Consider the following 19,033-nt stretch of genomic DNA (forward strand, 5'->3'; position numbering starts at 1 on the left):
TAAAGATCATTAAGGTAAAACCCAACCATAGTATTAAAGTATCAAGTCCTCTTTATCCCATACGCAAACAACCTACTTAATCGGGTCTGTGCTTCTGTCACTCACGCCACCCACCATAAGCAAATCATGAGCATATTGCAAACCCTACAGCGGGAATACCTCACGCTTGCGCGACACGGAGAGCACCATAGGACAGCACCAATAATAAAACATGCAACTCAAACCAATCACGATCATCAAATAACCCATAGGACAAAACGGATCTACTAAAACATCATAGGATAGCCATACATCATTGGGAAATAATATATAGCGTTGAGCACCATGTTTAAGTAGAGATTACAACGGGTAAGAGAGAGGTTACACCGCTGCATAGAGGGGGGAACAGTTGGTGATGATGGCGGTGAAGTTGTTGGTGAAGATTGCGGTGATGATGATGGCCCCCGATGGCACTCCGGTGCCACCGGAAGCGAGGGGGAAAGAGCCCCCCTCCTTCTTCTTCTTCCTTGACCTCCTCCCTAGATGGGAGAAGGGTTTCCCCTCTGGTCCTTGGTCTCCATTGCGTCGGAGGGGCTCTCGCCCCTCCGAGACTGGATCTGTCTCTCTGTCTCTCTCTGTTTCTGCGTTCTCTCTCTCTCCCGCCCTTTCACCGTTTCGTATATATATGGAGATCTAACTCCGATTGGATTGAAACCTTTGTCGTGATTTTTTCTCTCCAAAAATTAGCTTTCTTGCGGCCGAAGAAGGGCATCAACCGCCTTACGGGGAGCTCAAGAGGGTCAGGGGCGTGCCCAGGGGGTGGGGCGCGCCCCCCTGCCTCGTGCCTCCCTTGGGCACCGTATCGCGTGGATTTTTCTTCCGGAATTTTCCAAATATTCCAAAAATATTCTCCGTCCGTTTTTATCCCATTTGGATTCCGTTTGATATGGGGTTTCTTTGAAACATAAAACATGCAACAAACAGGAACTGGCACTGGGCACTGGATCAATATGTTAGTCCCAAAAATAGTATAAAAACTTGCCAAAAGTATATGAAAGTTGAATAATATTGGCATGGGACAATCAAAAAATTATAGATATGACGGAGACGTATCAGCAGTACAAAAGGGTGGCTGTCGGGCAAGGCCCGACAGCCGCGCCTTATGGGCAGAACTTGCGGAAATGCTCAATATTCCACGAGTTTTGCAATTGAATGCCATCTTCGGACTCTAGACGGACTGCGCCAGGTCTGGTGAGTCGAACTACTCGGTAAGGGCCTTCCCTCTTCGGCATCAACTTGTTTGTACCCTTGGCGAACTGAACGCGTCTAAGGACAAGGTCGCCTTCCTCAAAACATCGGGCATGAACCCTGCTGTTGTGATAGTGACGCAGGGCTTGCTGATAGCGTGCAACACGCATAGCAGCCCGGAGACGGTTCTCCTCGAGAAGCACAACGTCGTCACGCCGGTGCTGGTCCTTCGCTACTTCATCATAGGCAAGCACTCGAGGTGACTCGTAAATGAGTTCCGTGGGGATAACTGCTTCTGCCCCATAGACTAGGGAGAAGGGAGTCTGCCCGGTAGCCCGGTAGCCCGGTTTGGTGTCGTTCTGAGGTACCAGAGGACTACCGACAGCTCATCGATCCATCGTCTGCCGCACTTCTGCAGCGTATCAAAGGTTCTCGTCTTGAGTCCTTGCATCACTTCAGCATTCGCCCTCTCAGCTTGTCCATTCCTTCTGGAATGTGCAATAGAGGCAAATGAGATCTTGCTTCCAAGGGCATGAACATATTGCATGAAGGCGCGACTCGTGAACTGGGTGCCGTTGTCGGTGATGATCAGGGCAGGGACCCCAAAGCGGCACACCAATCCTTTGAAGAACTTGATAGCTGACTGAGTAGTCACCTTTCTCACGGCATCTACTTCTGGTCACTTTGTGAACTTGTCGATGGCAACAAACAAGAATTCAAAGCCCCCGGTAGCTCGGGGGAAAGGGCCGAGGATATCGAGCTCCCAGACCAAAAACGGCCATGACAAAGGGATTGTCTGAAGTGCTTGTGAAGGCAGATGGATGTTCTTGGAATGGAACTGGTAGGCTTCACACTTGGTGACTAGCTCAACCGCATCTTGGAGGGATGTGGGCCAATAGAATCCTTGCTGGAATGCTTTCCCAAGTAATGCCCTTGATCCAATGTGGGAGCCGCACATGCCTTTGTGTATTTCCGCCAGCAGTTCCTTTCCTTCTTCCTGGCAGATGCACTTCAATTTCACACTGTTGGGCCTTCTTCTGTATAGAGTGTCATTGACAGACTGATACATACTGGCCCTCCGGGCTACTCTTTCAGCTTCCTCTTGCTCATCAGGAAGTTCTCCAGTTTGGAGGAAATGGAGTATGTGCCTTGCCCAAGTTGGAGCCTGAGGCTCGGCAACAAGGACTAGCGGCACCTCCTCATCTGCAGGAGCGCGTACCTCATCTGCGGGGACCAGTGGCTCGGCAGGAGAGCGCAGCCCAGCAGGTGATGAGGAGTTTCCAGCCGGGTCCATACCAGGAGCCCTGGGAGGCTCTACCGGGAGAGGCTTACCAGAGTCCAACTTCCTCCTCTTTCTGGCCATTGTTGCCGGGGATACGAATGGTTGAGTAAGATGGAGAACAAAAGCTCCTGGTTCAACAAGAAGTTTTTGCATAGCACACTTTGACAGATGATCAACTATGCTATTTTCCGCATGGGGTACGTGCTCTGTTTGCAATCCGTCAAAGTGCTCCACCAATCTCCTCACTTCCTCAATGTATGCCTCCACCAATGGACTTTGGTAATCCTTGTTGACTTGTATCACCACAAGTTGTGAATCTCCTCGAATGATTAGCTTCTTAATTCCCAATTATGTTGCAATCCTGAGCCCGGCAAGGAGCCCTTCATACTCTGTTGTATTGTTGGTTGCCTCCTCCCGAGGAAAGTTCATCTGGATGACGTACTTCAAGTGCTCCCCCGTGGGAGCAACAAGAAGCACGCCAGCCCCTGCACCTTGCAGGGAGAAGGCACCATCGAAATACATGATCCATTCTTAGGGTGCTTCCTTGCCGGGGATAACTGTTTCCGGTGCTTCTTCATCAGGAGTTGGTGTCCATTCTGCAATAAACTCTGCCAATGCCCTACTCTGGATTATTGACGTGCTCTCAAACTTCAGGCCAAAGCTGGATAACTCCAAAGCCCACTCCACTATTCTGCCGGTAGCCTCAGGTTTCAGAGTATTGATGTCGCTTGAAGCTACGTCGGTATTTCCCCAAAGCGGAAGGGATGATGCAGCACAGCGGTGGTAGGTATTTCCCTCAGATATGAAACCAAGGTTATCGAACTAGTAGGAGAACCAAGCAACACAACGTAAACAACACCTACACACAAATAACAAATACTCGCAACCCGACGTGTAAAAGGGGTTGTCAATCCCTTTCGGGTAACGGCGCCAGAAATTGGCACGTGGACGGGAGAAAGTTGTAAGTATTGATAGAACGAATGCCAAATAAAATAAATTGCAGCAAGGTATTTGGTTTAGTAGATCTAAAAATAAAAGCAAAGGAAAATAGATCGCAAAGGCAAATAATATGAGTAAGAGACCCGGGGGCCGTAGGTTTCACTAGTGGCTTCTCTCGAGAAGAATAGCAAATGGTGGGTAAAAAAATTACTGTTGGGCAATTGATAGAACATCAAATAATCATGACGATATCCAGGCAATGATCATTATATAGGCATCACGTCCAAGATTAGTAGACCGACTCCTGCGTGCATCTACTATTATTACTCCACACATCGACCACTATCCAGCATGCATCTAGTGTATTAAGTTCATGGAGAAACAAAGTAATTCAATACGAGCGGACATGATGTAGACAAGATCTATCTATGTAGAGATAGACCCCATCGTTTTATCCTTAGTAGCAACGATACATACGTGTCGGTTCCCCTTCTGTCACTGGGATCAAGCATCGTAAGATCGAACCCACTACAAAGCACCTCTTCCCATTGCAAGATAAATAGATCAAGTTGGACAAAAAAACCCAAATATCGGAGAAGAAATATGAGGCTATAAGCAATCATGCATAAAAGAGATCAAAGAAAATCAAATACTTTCACGGATATAAAAACGTAGATCTGATCATAAACTCAAAGTTCATCCGATCCCAACAAACACATCGCAAAAAGAGTTACACCATATGGATCTCCAAGAGACCATTGTATTGAGAATTCAGTGAGAGAGAGGAAGCCATCTAGCTACTAACTACGGACCCGAAGGTCTACAAAGAACTACTCACGCATCATCAGAGAGGCACCATTGGAGGTGGTGAACCCCATCCGTGATGGTATCTAGATTGGATCTGGTGGTTCTAGACTCCACGACGGCTAGAATTGATTTTCGTCAACTCCCCTAGGGTTTCTGGAATATTGGGGTATTTATAGAGCAAAGAGGCGGTCCGGGAGGCACCTGAGGTGGGCACAACCCACCAGGGCGCGCTTGGGCCTCCTCGCATGCCCTGGTGGGTTGTGCTCTCCTCGGAGCACCCCCCCCAGGCGCAGCCTTGGCCCATTAGGTGTCTTCTGGTCCAAAATAATCTCCATAAAGTTTCCTTGCATTTGGACTTCGTTTGGTATTGATTTCCTGCAATGTAAAAACATGCAGAAAACAGCAACTGGCACTTGGCACTATGTCAATAGGTTAGTACCCAAAAAATGATATAAAATGACTATAAAATTATTATGAAACATCCAAGATTGATAATATAACAGCATGGAACAATAAAAAATTATAGATGCATTGGAGATGAATCAAGTATCCTTTGCAACGGGAAGTGGGGGACAACCGTGATCTCATGGGCTTGGAAGTAGTGGCGCAGTTTCCTTGAGGCCATGATGAGGCCAAAAATAAACTTTTGCACACCAGAGTACCTCGACCTAGCCCCCTGTAACACGGAGCTAACGAAGTACACTGGGCGCTGCACCACTTTCTTCTTTGCCGCGTCCTTGGGGTTGTCCCTACTAATGTGTTCTCCTCTGTCCTGATCCTTATCCGTCCCTATTGGGCCTTGTTCACTCTCTGTTTCATCTACTTCCCGCTGTGCCACCAAGGCTGCACTAACCACTTGATTGGTTGCCGCTAAATACAGCAGCAATGGCTCTTGTGGTTTGGGGGCAACCAAAGTGGGCACAGAGGACAAGTAGGTCTTCAAGTCTTGTAAAGTTGCATCTGCTTCCGGGGTACACTTCATGGGCCCTGCCTTCTTCAAAATCTTAAAGAACGGCTGGGTGTGCTCGGCAGACTTGGAGATAAATCTGCTAAGTGTGGCAACGCACTCTGTCAGACGCCTCACGTCCTTGACTGTGTTGGGCACCTATATCTGCTCGATAGCCTTGATCTTGTCAGGGTTGGCTTCGATCTCCCGATGGGACACAAAGAACCCAAGTAGCTTACCGAAGGGAACGCCAAACAAACACTTCGCCGGATTTAGCTTCAAGTTGATCTTGCGCAGATTAGCAAATGTCTCCTCCAAATCCTAGATGAGGGTTGACCACAATATAATCCATATAAGCCTCAATGTTTCTGTGCAACTATGGTTCAAAACCAATATGGATTGCTCCTGCAAAAGTGGACCCGGCACTCTTTAACCTGAAAGGCATGCGCACAAAGCAGTACGTACCACACGGGGTGATGAACGAGGTTTTCTCTTTGTCTTCCTTAGACATGAAGATCTGGTGATACCCAGAGTATGCATCCAAAAAGGAGAGAAAATCACAACCTAAAGTGGAGTCCACAATATGGTCGATGCGCGGCAAGGGAAATGGGTCCTTCAGGCAAGCCTTATTGAGATCTGTGAAATCTATGCAAAGCCTCCATTTCCCGTTAGCCTTGCGCACGACCACTGGGTTTGCCAACCATGTCGGATGCAATACTCCTCTGACCAGACCAACTACTTCAAGCTTCTTAATCTCCTCTGCAATGAACTGCTGCCTCTCTAAGGCCTGCTTTCGAACCTTCTGCTTGACAGGTTGGGCGTGTGGGCAGACAGCAAGGTGGTGCTCGATTACCTCCTGGGAACACCGGGGATATCAGATAGTTGCCAGGCAAACACATCTATATTCGCCCGCGGGAAGGCAGCAAGCGTGCTTTCCTATTTGTCATCAAGGGTGGCGCTGATGGTGAAGGTACCATCAACGCCAGGCAGCCCTGCCGGGACCTTGTTCACATGTGGTGCAGCAACCTTGGATCCTTGTTGTTGGAACTCTCCGACAAGTCATCAATAGGCGCAGTGCACTCTGAAGAGGCACGCTTCTTGGATCCCTTGTTGGTGTCCTCGCTATCCTTCTTCTTTCCTTTGTTTTCCTTGGCGGGAACTGTCGTTGTTGTGGCCTCTGCCGCGACTGCGTCCCGATACATCTTATCCATGCAAATGATTGCATCCTTCTCATCTGACAGGATAGAATTGACTCCTACCGGCCCTGGCATCTTCAAGGTGTTGTAGGCATAGTGGGATGCCGCCATGAATTTTGCCAGAGCTGGGCGTCCAAGGATCCCATTGTATGGCAGGGGGAGGTCGACCACATCAAACACAACCTTCTCAGTCTGATAGTTCAGTTCCCCCCCCCCCCCAGTGTCACTGGCAACGTGATCTTTCCCTTAGGATGACTCCTACCGGGATTAACTCCTTGAAACATGCCCATGACCTTTAGTTCTTCCTCTGCTATCTGAAGTTTGCCGATAACCTTTGGGGAAATTAGATTTAACCCAGCCCCGCCATCAACCAACATCTTTGTGACTTTGAGGTTGTGAATTATTGGAGAGACCAACAATGGCAAACATCCTACCGCGGTGGTGCGGTCAGGATGGTCCTCTTCATCAAAGATGATGGGTGTGCGTGACCATATGAGCGGCTTCTGAGATTCTGCCGCTGGCTCCATGGCATTGACCTCACACACCCACCATTTAAGCTGGTAGTGGGAGGAGTGCAAAGATGCACCCCCGTCAATGCACAGGGTGTGAGTGGCCTTCTGGAATTCCTACTCGTTGGTTTCCTCTTCATCCCCTCCATCACTCTCATCATTGCAAACTTCCTTGTCTCAGCCCCTGGCGGGTTTTCCTTGGTTCCGAAAGGCCTTGCCGGGATGATTTGCTTCACCGCCACGGCCCTTACCGCTAGTACCATTCTGACCTTTCTCCTTATCATGCTTCTCGTACTCGGCTCTCTGCCTGTTGACAAGCTGCTCGACCTGATGACACTCTTGGAGATCGTGGCCTTTGGTCTGATAGATCTTGTTGTACGGCCCATCGCCTTTCCCAACCTTCTCGGTAGCAGCAGCCTCCCGGTAGTCAGCGCACGCAGCAGACTCCTTGCCGGGGGCTTCGGCCTTAGCCTTCTTGCCGGTACTGAGTGTGCCCGATCCCTCGACGGTCATCACTATGCCCGATCCCTCGACGGTCATCACTGCCTTATCCTTGCGCCTCTTGTTGCGCTTCTTGCTTTTCTTCTTATGACTGGTGGATTCAATGTCATCCTCTTAGTCGATGTCGATGCAATCTTCCTTCTCAGGGAGTTTCCTTCCCTCCTCCATCCGTGCACACTTTTCCACCAAGGTGTAAAGCTCCTTCATAGTCTTGGGCAACCGTACATTCATCTTGGAACATATCATGCGGTTGCGCACATTGGACTAGAAGGCAACTATCACAGCTGCTGGACGGATATTTGGGATATTCCTGTGGACTCTGCTGAATCTCTGCAAATACTTGCGGAGGGTCTCTTCTTCTTTCTGTTGGAGAAGTTGCAAGTCGTTGGGCCGTCCTGGTTCTTAATGGCCGCCTGTGAAGGCGCCAATGAACTCATGGCACAGGTCAGCCCATGACTCCGGCAGGTGCATCAGCCAAGACCTCACATTGGACTTGAGTGCCAAAGGGAAGTAGTTAGCAAACACCTTCTCATCTCTTCCTTCGGCAGCCTGAACAGCGATGGTGTAGATGCTCAAGAACTATGTCGGCCTTTCATCATACTTCTCTGGTATCTCTGGCTTGAACGTACGAGCGGATGGCCAACGGACTTGCCGTAGCTCACGAGTACATGCAGGGTACCCAACCTCGAAAGGCAAGCACCCGCCGTCCTCGAGCGTAGGATCATCGATGTTGAGATCATCACACACATTGGTACAGTGGTGGTCGTCGCGGCGTCGCTCGACGACGACGCGCGCATCTCCCCTCTGCCTGTCCTCCGGTGCTCTCCCTTGGCCTGGACATGCTCGAGGGTTGGAAGAGGCCACCGAGACGTCGTCAGGTTCTGGATTCTGTCGCGCCTGCACTGATTGCCTTGGTGGGGACTACACCATGGGGGTGGCCCCTTCCGTACGACCAGCAGCGCGAGCCGTTGTCGTCGCATGGGAAGGGCGTGACGGGCCAGCCCGCTGCGAGCCCCCAGCCTCGGTGAAGCCAATCAGACTCTGAATAGTGGCCCTCCATTCATCCATCTGATCAGCCACCGGCGGAAACCTCAATGGCAGCTGGGCACGTTCCATGGCCTCCGTAGCGGAGCTTGGCATCAGCGATGATGATGTAGATCATACCTTCGCCTGGCTTCTGATGGTGTCGGTGGCGACCGCGTCGCGCCCTCGCTGTTGCGAGCCAGCCACTTGGATGGCACGGTGACGTGGAGAAGGTGCTTAAGGGGCAGCAGCTCCGTTGAGCACAATGGTTGGGTTAACCCATCTCGGGGGTGGCGCGCGCCCTACGGTCGCACCCGTGGTGGGGGCGGCCATGAAAGTGCGTTATATCGACTAGAGGGGGGTGAATAGGCGATTTTTACAAATTCATCATTGTGGAATTTCTCACTAAGGAAATTCCTAAGTCACGAACAACTAGTAGTGGAATAAATACTCAGATGCAAGCGTAACAGAGTAGTAGCACAGTCATCATGATGAAATGAAAGCAAGCACAGAGTACAAGTAGCGTGTAAACAGGATAAGTAGGCTGAAGACAAAGTGACTGAAGAATTAGGATTGAGGAAATTGAGAAAGTCTTCGGTCAAAGTCTTCAAATAGTAACAATCAAGTACTTCAACACATGAATGAGGAAATGAAAAGGTTGAGGAAATAGAATCAGTAGCTTGGTGAAGATGATGATTTGGTAGGGCAGTTCCAACTGTTGTGACAGTCGTACGTCGGGTTGGAGCGGCGAGGTATTTAAACCTAAAGACACACAGTCCCGGACACACAGTCCTCACCGTATTTTCCTTGAGCTAAGGTCACACAGACCTCGCCCAGTCACTCGTTGTAAGTCTTCAGGTGACTTCCAAACCTTTCACAAAATCGGTCACTCGGCGATCCACAATTTCCTCTTGGATGCTCTAGAACATGCATGACGCATAACCGTCTCGAGGATGCACAGTCCTCAAAGGTAACAAGTGTCGGTTCCACACAGGAACAATCTCTCCAGTGATGCTCAATCACTTTGGGTTTGTAGGTGTTTGGGTTTGGGTTTTCCTCACTTGATGATTTTCGCTCAAAGTCCTCGGAGGATGGGATGCTCTCAATGACAAGTGTTAGTTTCTCTCGGAGCAGCCAACCAACTAGTGGTTGTAGGGGGCGGCTATTTATAGCCTAGGGAGCAGCCCGACATGATAAGACATAAATGCCCTTCAATGATATGACCGTTAGGTGGGAAGATATTTTGGGACAGCTGGCACATAGCACAACAATGGTCGGAAATTTGACTATCAAATTCCTCAGGGCTATCATTTTCCTCACTTGTAGGCAATCTGCACTGGCGAATTCCTAACTCCTCAGTGAGAAAAAATTCCTCAAAGACCAGAAGATCTTCGTCTCTTTCACTGAAGAAATTGACTGAACTGTATGAGATTTCCAATGGCTTCACTCGAAAGGATTGGGTAGTTGTAGGATTTTGAGATCAGCATCACTTGGAAACTTTTCCTTAGTTTTACCTCGACCCCCTTTAACAGTACGGTGTTTCCTATGACTAAAGAAAGAGAAAAATGAAACTACGAAAACAAAAGTCTTCACGCTTCATAATCCTCGCATGAATATCAAGTCTTCACGGTCACACCAATTTCTTCACTTTCAAAGTCTTCAAGAAAACCAAAGTCTTGAGCTCAAGACATTCATTTTCAGGGGTCGACTTTCATCGTAAATATCAACTCCTCATAGACTTATAGACCTGTGTACACTCACAAACTCATTAGTCCCTTAACCTATAAGTCTTCAATACACCAAAATCACTAAAGGGCACTAGATGCACTTACAATCTCCCCCTTTTTGGTGATTGATGACAATATAGGTTAAGTTTTCAACGGGGATAAACATATGAAGTGTAAATATTGATATTGAGGAATTTGATTGCAAGATATAGAAGAACTCCCCGGAAGATGTGCATATTTGAGGAATTTGCTTTGAATAGCAAATTCACATTGTAGAATAGAATCATGGAGATCTCCCCCTATATCTTGTAATTCATACACGCATTTAACATATGATATGAAGAATTTGAAATGCATGATGAAATATGGTGTCTGAGGAAATTCAGCATGCGTGCATTAACGAACTTGAGGAAATAGCATGCAGAAAACAGAGCAGAAGTATCAGACCACCATAGGACTTAAGTTTACAACTCAATCAACAAACACTTCAGAAGAGCGAGAGTTGTAACTTAACAAAAAACGCCCATATATAGAGACCCGCTGGAAGACTAACTCAAATTTCTCTCCCTTTGTCATCGAATGACCAAAAGGGACGAAAAATGAGGATTAACGCCCCTGAAGAATATCTTTAAGAAGTTGCTGGAGGAGCGCCAACATTGTTGGGGTCGTCCATTGGAGTAGGGCCTGCCGCGTTGTTGTTCAAATCTTCAGCTTCATCCGTCTCGCGCGATGAAGAATATGAACTGGCAACAAGCTGAGGAACTTTGACTTTCTTGAATTTCTTCGAAGGTGGCCGCGCCCAGTCAAAGTCTTGTTGAAATTCCATCTCCTTGAGTTCTTCAGCACTATAAAGGTTAGACAGAATAGCCCAAGTGCGGTCAAAGACTTCATACAAGTAGTAGTGCTTCTTCTTCACAGTATTTTGCGTGACTATCATGTTTTGAAGAATAGCACCAAACTGACGCTTGACCCACTTGTGATTTCTATCAACTTTATGATGTAGGCTGAGGAGAAGCTCACGGTCAGTCATCACACGCGGAGTAGTGGCTTGAGGATATTGCTTTGAAGCATTTGCGGTAGTATCATGCGTTGCAGAATCATCATTGGTGGAATATGATGCAGCTTTGCGAAACTGTCCATCCAATGGACGAGTGCCTTCATCAATGACAGCAGCCTTGCCCTTCTCATCAGCTGAGGAAATAGTCCTTTTGAGGACTTCAATTGGCGGCAAGTAGCTGAGATGATTTTGACAATCAGCCTTGTAATGAATTGAAGACCTTGATCTAATGAATCTCATAGTCCAGGGAGCGTAAGGCTTCAATGTGACAGAGCAACATTGGCCAAAGTCCTTATGAAGAAATCATGGTAGTTGATAGAAATACCGTGTATGATATTGAATAGCAGATTCTTCATTATGCCAACAACCTCTTCTTCATCAGAGTTGTGGGCCTTGATCGGACTGAGGGTTTTGGTCAATATGCGATAGACAGTCCTTGGCACATGGAGTAATTCCTTGACGAGGAATGTGGTCCTTGGAGCTTGACCATGCTTCAAAGGCTTCATCAACACTTGCATTAGATGATTTGAGAGTTCAGGTTCAGCATAGATGAGCCTTACACCTTCAGTGGGAGGACTGACTGGGACAGCATAAAGCAATTCAGAGGCTGGAGCTTTGTAGTGAGTGTTTTCGGTCATCTAGTCCAGCACCCATGAAATCTTCAACATTTCCTGTGATGTGCAGCATGGCGAAGAATTGAACAATGAGTTCTTCATTCCAATCTCTGATGACGGTGCAGATGTTGAGCAGCCCAGCATCATGAAGAACACTGAGGACTGGGGTGAAGCATGGAAGAGACTCCATATCCACATGAGGAATTTTCTCATGGTCAAAGATCTTGGCCTTATCAAACAGTAGTGAGGAATAGAAATTCCTCTCGTTGGCAGTCCAAAAACGCTTGCGACGGAATCAAGCAGAGTCGTATGGATTGTAGTCGGTGAAAAAATGATGCTCGACAAAGAAGTCATCAGCCTTGAATTTATGCTTCTTGGTGTGAGGATTCTGTGGCTTGGGCTGAAGATTTGCAGTTGATGTCTTCATAGCCTCTTGAGCACAGCCTCTGGAGCCACAGGTTCAGGAATTTCAGGAGCAGTGTCATCAGTAGCAGCCTTGTCCTCCATTTCTTCAGCACTAGCGGCTAGAACTTCTTCTGGAACAGAAGGAAGTGAAGCTTGACGTCCTTCAGAGCCCGTATGAATTTCTTTAGTTTGGACTAGGGACTGAGGAAGTTGGTGCAGAGGTGTTGTTAGAGGAGAATTGGGGTGATGAATTTCCCAACGGTCATCATTCAGAATTGGAGTTTTTGACCCAATGTCCATGTCCTCGTCTTCTTCATCAATTTCTTCAACACCTGCCTCTTCAGCTGTGAACTGAGGCATGGGAGATGATACCAGGGGAGTTGAAGGGATATTATCCACTTCAATTTCTTCATCCAACTGCTTTGACATAGCAGCAGAAGGATTTCTTCATCCGAGTCACTAGGAATCACATATTCCTCACCAAAGGGAACAATCTCCATTGATGGCATGCTTGATATTGGAACAACATCTATTGGGTTTGCATAGGAGCTTGTCAAAGTCTTCACTTTCTTTGGAGCTGAAGACTCTGAGGTTGCAGATGCTTTCCTTTTCTTCACAACTGCCTTCTCTGCAGCTTTGGTCTTCTTCGCTTCTGATGTAGAAGGAAGGTTGGTACTTGTCATCTATGGTGACTTGGCAGCACGAGCAGATGAAATTGGTTCAGTTTCTTCAGGCGCAAGTGATGCAGTTGCCCTGGCCTGTTCAGTGTCCTCAGACGCAGTAGCAGATGCTTCAACTGGCCTAGCTTGATCTTCAGGCACAACAGTGGAGGTTGCCCTGGCAGTTTCTTCACTGGCTGGAATTTCTTCAGCAGCCCTGGTACTTTTAGAATCATCAATAGCCTAGTTGTCATCAGTTGTGCTTGCATGTTCTTCAGTAGGTTGAGAAGATGCTTCAGCCTGAGGAATTTCATGTTGCGATGGAGCTGCAACATTTTATGTAAATCCCTTTGCCATTTTGATAAATCTGACTTTGGCTCCTAACCAATCTGCACGATAAGCGTCAAATTCATCACTGAGTGCTTTGATCTCAGTCTGCATAGCCACAAGTTCATCAGGAGTCATCTTCATGACATTTTTCTTCAGAAAACACTCCTTCTTGTCATCGGGGTTGTGCATGATTTAAATATTTTGTGTGATGAAGATAGAGCATAACCAGACTATATGATTTTGTAGGGATGGCTTGCTTTGGCCATGTTATTTTGAGGAGACATGATTGCTTTATTAGTATGCTTGAAGTATTATTATTTTTATGGCAATATTAAAATTTTGTCTTGAGTCTTATGGATATGAATATTCTTGCCACAATAAAGAAGATTACATTTATAAATATGTTAGGGAGCATTCCACATCAAAAATTCTGTTTTTATCATTTACCTACTCGAGGACGAGCAGGAATTAAGCTTGGGGATGCAGATACGTCTCCAACGTATCTATAATTTTTTATTGTTCCATGCTATTATATTATCTGTTTTGGATGTTTATGGGCTTTATTATACACTTTTATATTATTTTTGGGACTAACCTATTAACCGGAGGCCCAGCCCAAATTGATGTTTCTTGCCTATTTCAATGTTTCGAAGAAACGAAATATCAAACGGAGTCCAGACGGAATGAAACCTTTGGGAAAGTTATTTTTGGAACGGAAGCAATCCAGGAGACTTGGAGTTTACGTCAGGGAAGCTTTAAGGTGGCCACGAGGCAGGGAGGCGCGCCTGCCCCCCTCGGCGCGCCCCCACCCTCGTGGGCCCCTCATGGCTCCCCTGACCGACTTCTTTTGCCTATATATATCCATATACCCTAGAAACATCAAAGAACGGAATAGATCGGGAGTTCCGCTGCTAGAAGCCTCCGTAGCCACCGAAAACCAATCTAGACCCGTTCCAGCACCTTGCCGGAAGGGGAAATCCCTCTCTGATGGCCATCTTCATCATCCCGGTGCTCTCCATGACGAGGAGGGAGCAGTCCTCCCTCGAGGCTGAGGGTATGTACCAGTAGCTATGTGTTTGATCTCTCTATCTCTCTCGTGTTCTTGAGTTGGCACGATCTTGATGTATCGCGAGCTTTTCTATTATAGTTGGATCTTATGATGTTTCTCCCCCTCTACTCTCTTGTAATGGATTGAGTTTTCCCTTTGAAGTTATCTATCGGATTGAGTCTTTAAGGATTTGAGAACACTTGATGTATGTCTTGCACGTGCTTATCTGTGGTGACAATGGGATATCATGTGATCCACTTGATGTATGTTTTGGTGATCAACTTGCGAGTTCTATGACATCGTGAACTTATGCATAGGGGTTGGCACACATTTTCGTCTTGACTCTCTGGTAGAAACTTTGGGGCACTCTTTGAATTTCTTTGTGTTGGTTGAATAGATGAATTTGAGATTGTGTGATGCATATCGTATAATCATACCCACGGATACTTGAGGTGACATTGGAGTATCTAGGTGACATTAGGGTTTTGGTTGATTTGTGTCTTAAGGTTATTCTAGTACGAACTTTATGATAGATTGAACGGAAAGAATAGCCTTGTGTTATTTTACTATGGACTCTTGAATAGATCGATCAGAAATGATAACTTTGAGGTGGTTTCGTACCCTACCATAATCTCTTCGTTTGTTCTCCGCTATTAGTGACTTTTGAGTGACTCTTTGTTGCATGTTGAGGGATAGTTATATGATCCAATTATGTTATTATTGTTGAGAGAACTTGCACCAGTGAAACTATGAACCCTAGGCCTTGTTTCAACGCATTGCAATACCGTTTGTGCCCACTTTTATCATCAGTTACCTTGCTGTTTTTATATTTTTCAAATTACAAATACTCATATCTATCATCCATATTGCACTTGTATCACTATCTCTTCGCCGAACTAGTGCACCTATAAAATTTACCATTGTATTGGGTGTGTTGGGGACACAAGAGACTCTTTGTTATTTGGTTGCAGGGTTGCTTGAGAGAGACCATCTTCATCCTACGCCTCCCACGGATTGATAAACCTTAGGTAATCCACTTGAGGGAAATTTGCTATTGTCCTACAAACCTCTGCACTTGGAGGCCCAACAACGTCTACAAGAAGAAGGTTTTGTAGTAGACATCAAGATCTTTTCTGGCGCCATTGCCGGGGAGGTTAGCGCTTGAAGGTATATCTTTAGATCTTGCAATCAAATCTTTTAGTTTCTTGTTTTATCACTAGTTTAGTTTATAAAAGAAAACTACCAAAAATGGAATTGAGTTTGCCTCATACGCTTCATCTTTTTAATATCTTTCGTGAGACCGATGGAAAGGAAAATTGTGCTCAAATGCTAGAAGAAGAAGTCTATAAAATGTTTGGCACTAAATCTTTGAATGATGAGCATGATTGCAATGTTGTTAGTATGAACTCTTTGAATATCCATAGTACTAATGATGATTGCACTAGTCATGACGAAAATATCTCTTATAAGCATGTCGATTTTTGTGGAGTGCATAGAGTGTGCAAGTACATACCAAACAGGGAAGATAGATTTTGCAAGAGGCATAAGTATTTGGAAACTAAATGGTTGCAAGAAAGGCTAGATGTTAGTGCTGAAAATTTAAAATATGTTAGCCATACTTGTGAACTTTGCAATGAACATGGTCATTTAAATATCAAATGCAAATTGTTTCATGATCGAATCATGTCCAAAAATTATGATGACTTGATTTCCCTTGCACATCATAATGAACTTAGTTTGCTTTTGGGTTATGAACAAATGAAACGTCAAACTAAGCATATTCCAGAATATAACCTTGAGAAATTCCTCGATATTGATCTAGAAGAAATTTATATGTATTGTGCGGTGAATTGCATTGAAAATCCTTATATTGTCAATTACATAAAGAAAAGCAAACAAATAGAAGATGAAGAGAATACTAACGAAAGGGAAGAGACTTCCCAATATTCTCCTATTATTTTTTATGATGAATTAGGTAACGAGGAGGAGCCTTCTATTCAACCAATCTCATTAATAAGGAGCTCCAAAAAGAGTGAAGAAGAAAAAGAAAAGACGGAGAAGTAAAGGTAGAAAGGTATCTCTCCCAAATGATGTTGCTTCTATTTCTCATTGTGATGATGATAATTGCTATACTATTGGTGCTATCCATACTACTAATGATGAGAGTAATTATGCTTATGATATGAAAAGGCCCAATCTTGGGGATGTTATGTTTGATGAAGATGATGTTTTGAGAATATATTTGCTGCAATTAATGTTTGTCCCAAGCTTGGGGATGCTACATTTAATGAAGATGATATTTTTTGTCTCCCAAGTTTTGATGAGCAAATTTATTATGATGATAGCATGCCTCCTATTTATGATGATTATATTGATGAAAGTGGGTTTGTAAGAGTGTCAACTTTAGGAAGTGATGATCCCACTATTTTGGAGGATGTTGAATCTTATTGTGATAATTATGAAAGTGGATTTGGAGAGGTCATGACTTTAGTTAGTGATGAATCCACTATTTCGGAAGAGGTTCCAATTCATTATGAGAACAAAGTTGCTATCTATGATGATTATTGTGATGACTTGTATGCTATAAAGAATAATGATATCCATGAAACATTTCATCGTGATTTTAACTTTCAATTGGATTATGCCTCAAATGATACTTATTTTGTTGAGCTTGCTCCCACTACTATTCATGAGAAGAAATTTGCTTATGTGGAGAGTAATAAAAATTCTATGCTCGTAGATCATGAAAAGAATGCTTTATGTGATGGTTATATTATTGAATTCATTCATGATGCTACTGAAAATTACTATGAGGGAGGAACATATGCTTGTAGGGGTTGCAATAATATCAAGTTTCCTCTCTATGTGCTTAAAATCTTGAAGTTATCCTTGTTTTACCTTCCTATGCAAGTTGATTCTTGTTCCCATAAGTTGTTTGCTCACGAAATCCCTACGCATAGGAAGTGGGTTAGACTTAAATGTGCTAGTCACATTCTTCATGATGCTCTCTTTATGTTACAATTCTTATCTTTTATGTGAGCATCGTTGAAATCATCATGCCTAGCTAGGGGCGTTAAACGTTAGCGCTTGTTGGGAGGCAACCCAATTTTATTTTTGCTCCTTGCTTTTTGTTCCTGTTTAGTAATAAATTAATCATCTAATTTTCAAAATAAATTTCTCTTTTGTGTGCTCGTACCGCTCATGAAACGGTAGGAGGTGGCTGATATATTTACATGCTAGATTTGTTATTCTCGAGATGAGTGTTTATTCACTTGTCATTGCATGAGAGTATGGCAAAGGTATTAGGGATGCCCAGTCCCGAAATGAAAAATGAATTTACTTTATGTTGTCAAATAATAAATTCCTTGGAAAGTGTTGGTATGGAAGGCACCCGTGGATACCATTAGCCATGGAAAGTGAAAGTATGGTTGAAAAAGGAATAAACTTTATTTTCTGTTTGGGAACCTCCTATGATATATCTAGCATGGAAAGTATTGTGAACTACTCGATCGTTTTTGTTGATAGGAAAATCATGCCACCCAAAATGTTTTATCTCTATCTTTTTCGCTGTGAGCTCTGGCACCTCTACAAATCCCTACTTCCCTTCGTGAAGGGCCTTTCTTTTACTTTATGCAATTTTTATTTTTACTTGATTCTCCATCTTCTCTTATAAAGCACCAACTAAGGGGCACTATGATCGTACTTGAGCATTGGGTGAAGCTAATATGTGAGTGTGTTTCATGAATGGATCAATGATTGAGCATAATGGGCTAGGTATAACTTGCTTTAGCGTTGATATTTTGGAAGACATGGTTGCTTGTTGATATGCTTGAGTATTAAAGTCTTCATGTCAAAACTAGACTATTGCTTTGAACCATATAAAAGTCCAAATGTCCATGCTATAAAGAAAAGAATATGTGACGAACATGTTAGGCAGCATTCCACATCAAAAATTCTGTTTTTATCATTTACCAACTCGAGCACAAGCAGGAATTAAGCTTGGGGATGTTGATACGTCTCCAATGTATCCATAATTTTTTATTGTTCCATGCTGTTACATTATCATTCTTGGATGTTTTACAATCATTTTATAGTCATTTTATATCATTTTTTGGTACTAACCTATTGACATAGTGCCCAGTGTCAGTTGTTTTCTGCTTGTTTTTTACATCGCATGAAATCAATACCAAATGGAGTGAAACTTTTTGTGGATTTTTTCTGGACCAGAAGACACCAGATGGACCGAAGAAGTACCAAAGGGGTGCTCCGAGGGGAGCACAACCCACCAGGGCATGCTTGGGGGCCTAGGCGCGCCCAGGTGGGTTGGGCCCACCTCAGTGCCCTCTCGCATCGCCTCTTTGCTCTATAAATACCCCAATATTCTAGAAACCCTAGGGGAGTCAACGAAAATCAATTCCAGCCGCCGCAAGTTCCAGAACCACCAGATCCAATCTAGACACCATCACGGAGGGGTTCATCATCCTCATTGGTGCCTCTCCGATGATGCGTGTGTAGTTCACTGTAGACCTACGGGTCCGTAGTGAGTAGCTAGATGGTTTCCTCTCTCTCTCTCTCTCTTTTGATTCTCAATACAATGGTCTCTTGGAGATCTATTTGATTTAACTCTTTGTGTGATGTGTTTGTTGGGATCCGATGAACTTTGAGTTTATGATTAGATCTATGTTTTTATCCATGAAAGTTATTTGAGTCTTCTTTGATCTCTTATATGCATGATTACTTGTAGCCTCGTATTTCTTCTTTGA

This window comes from Triticum urartu, chromosome 3 (assembly GCF_003073215.2).
Source record: "Triticum urartu cultivar G1812 chromosome 3, Tu2.1, whole genome shotgun sequence".
NCBI classification, from domain to species: domain Eukaryota; kingdom Viridiplantae; phylum Streptophyta; class Magnoliopsida; order Poales; family Poaceae; genus Triticum; species Triticum urartu.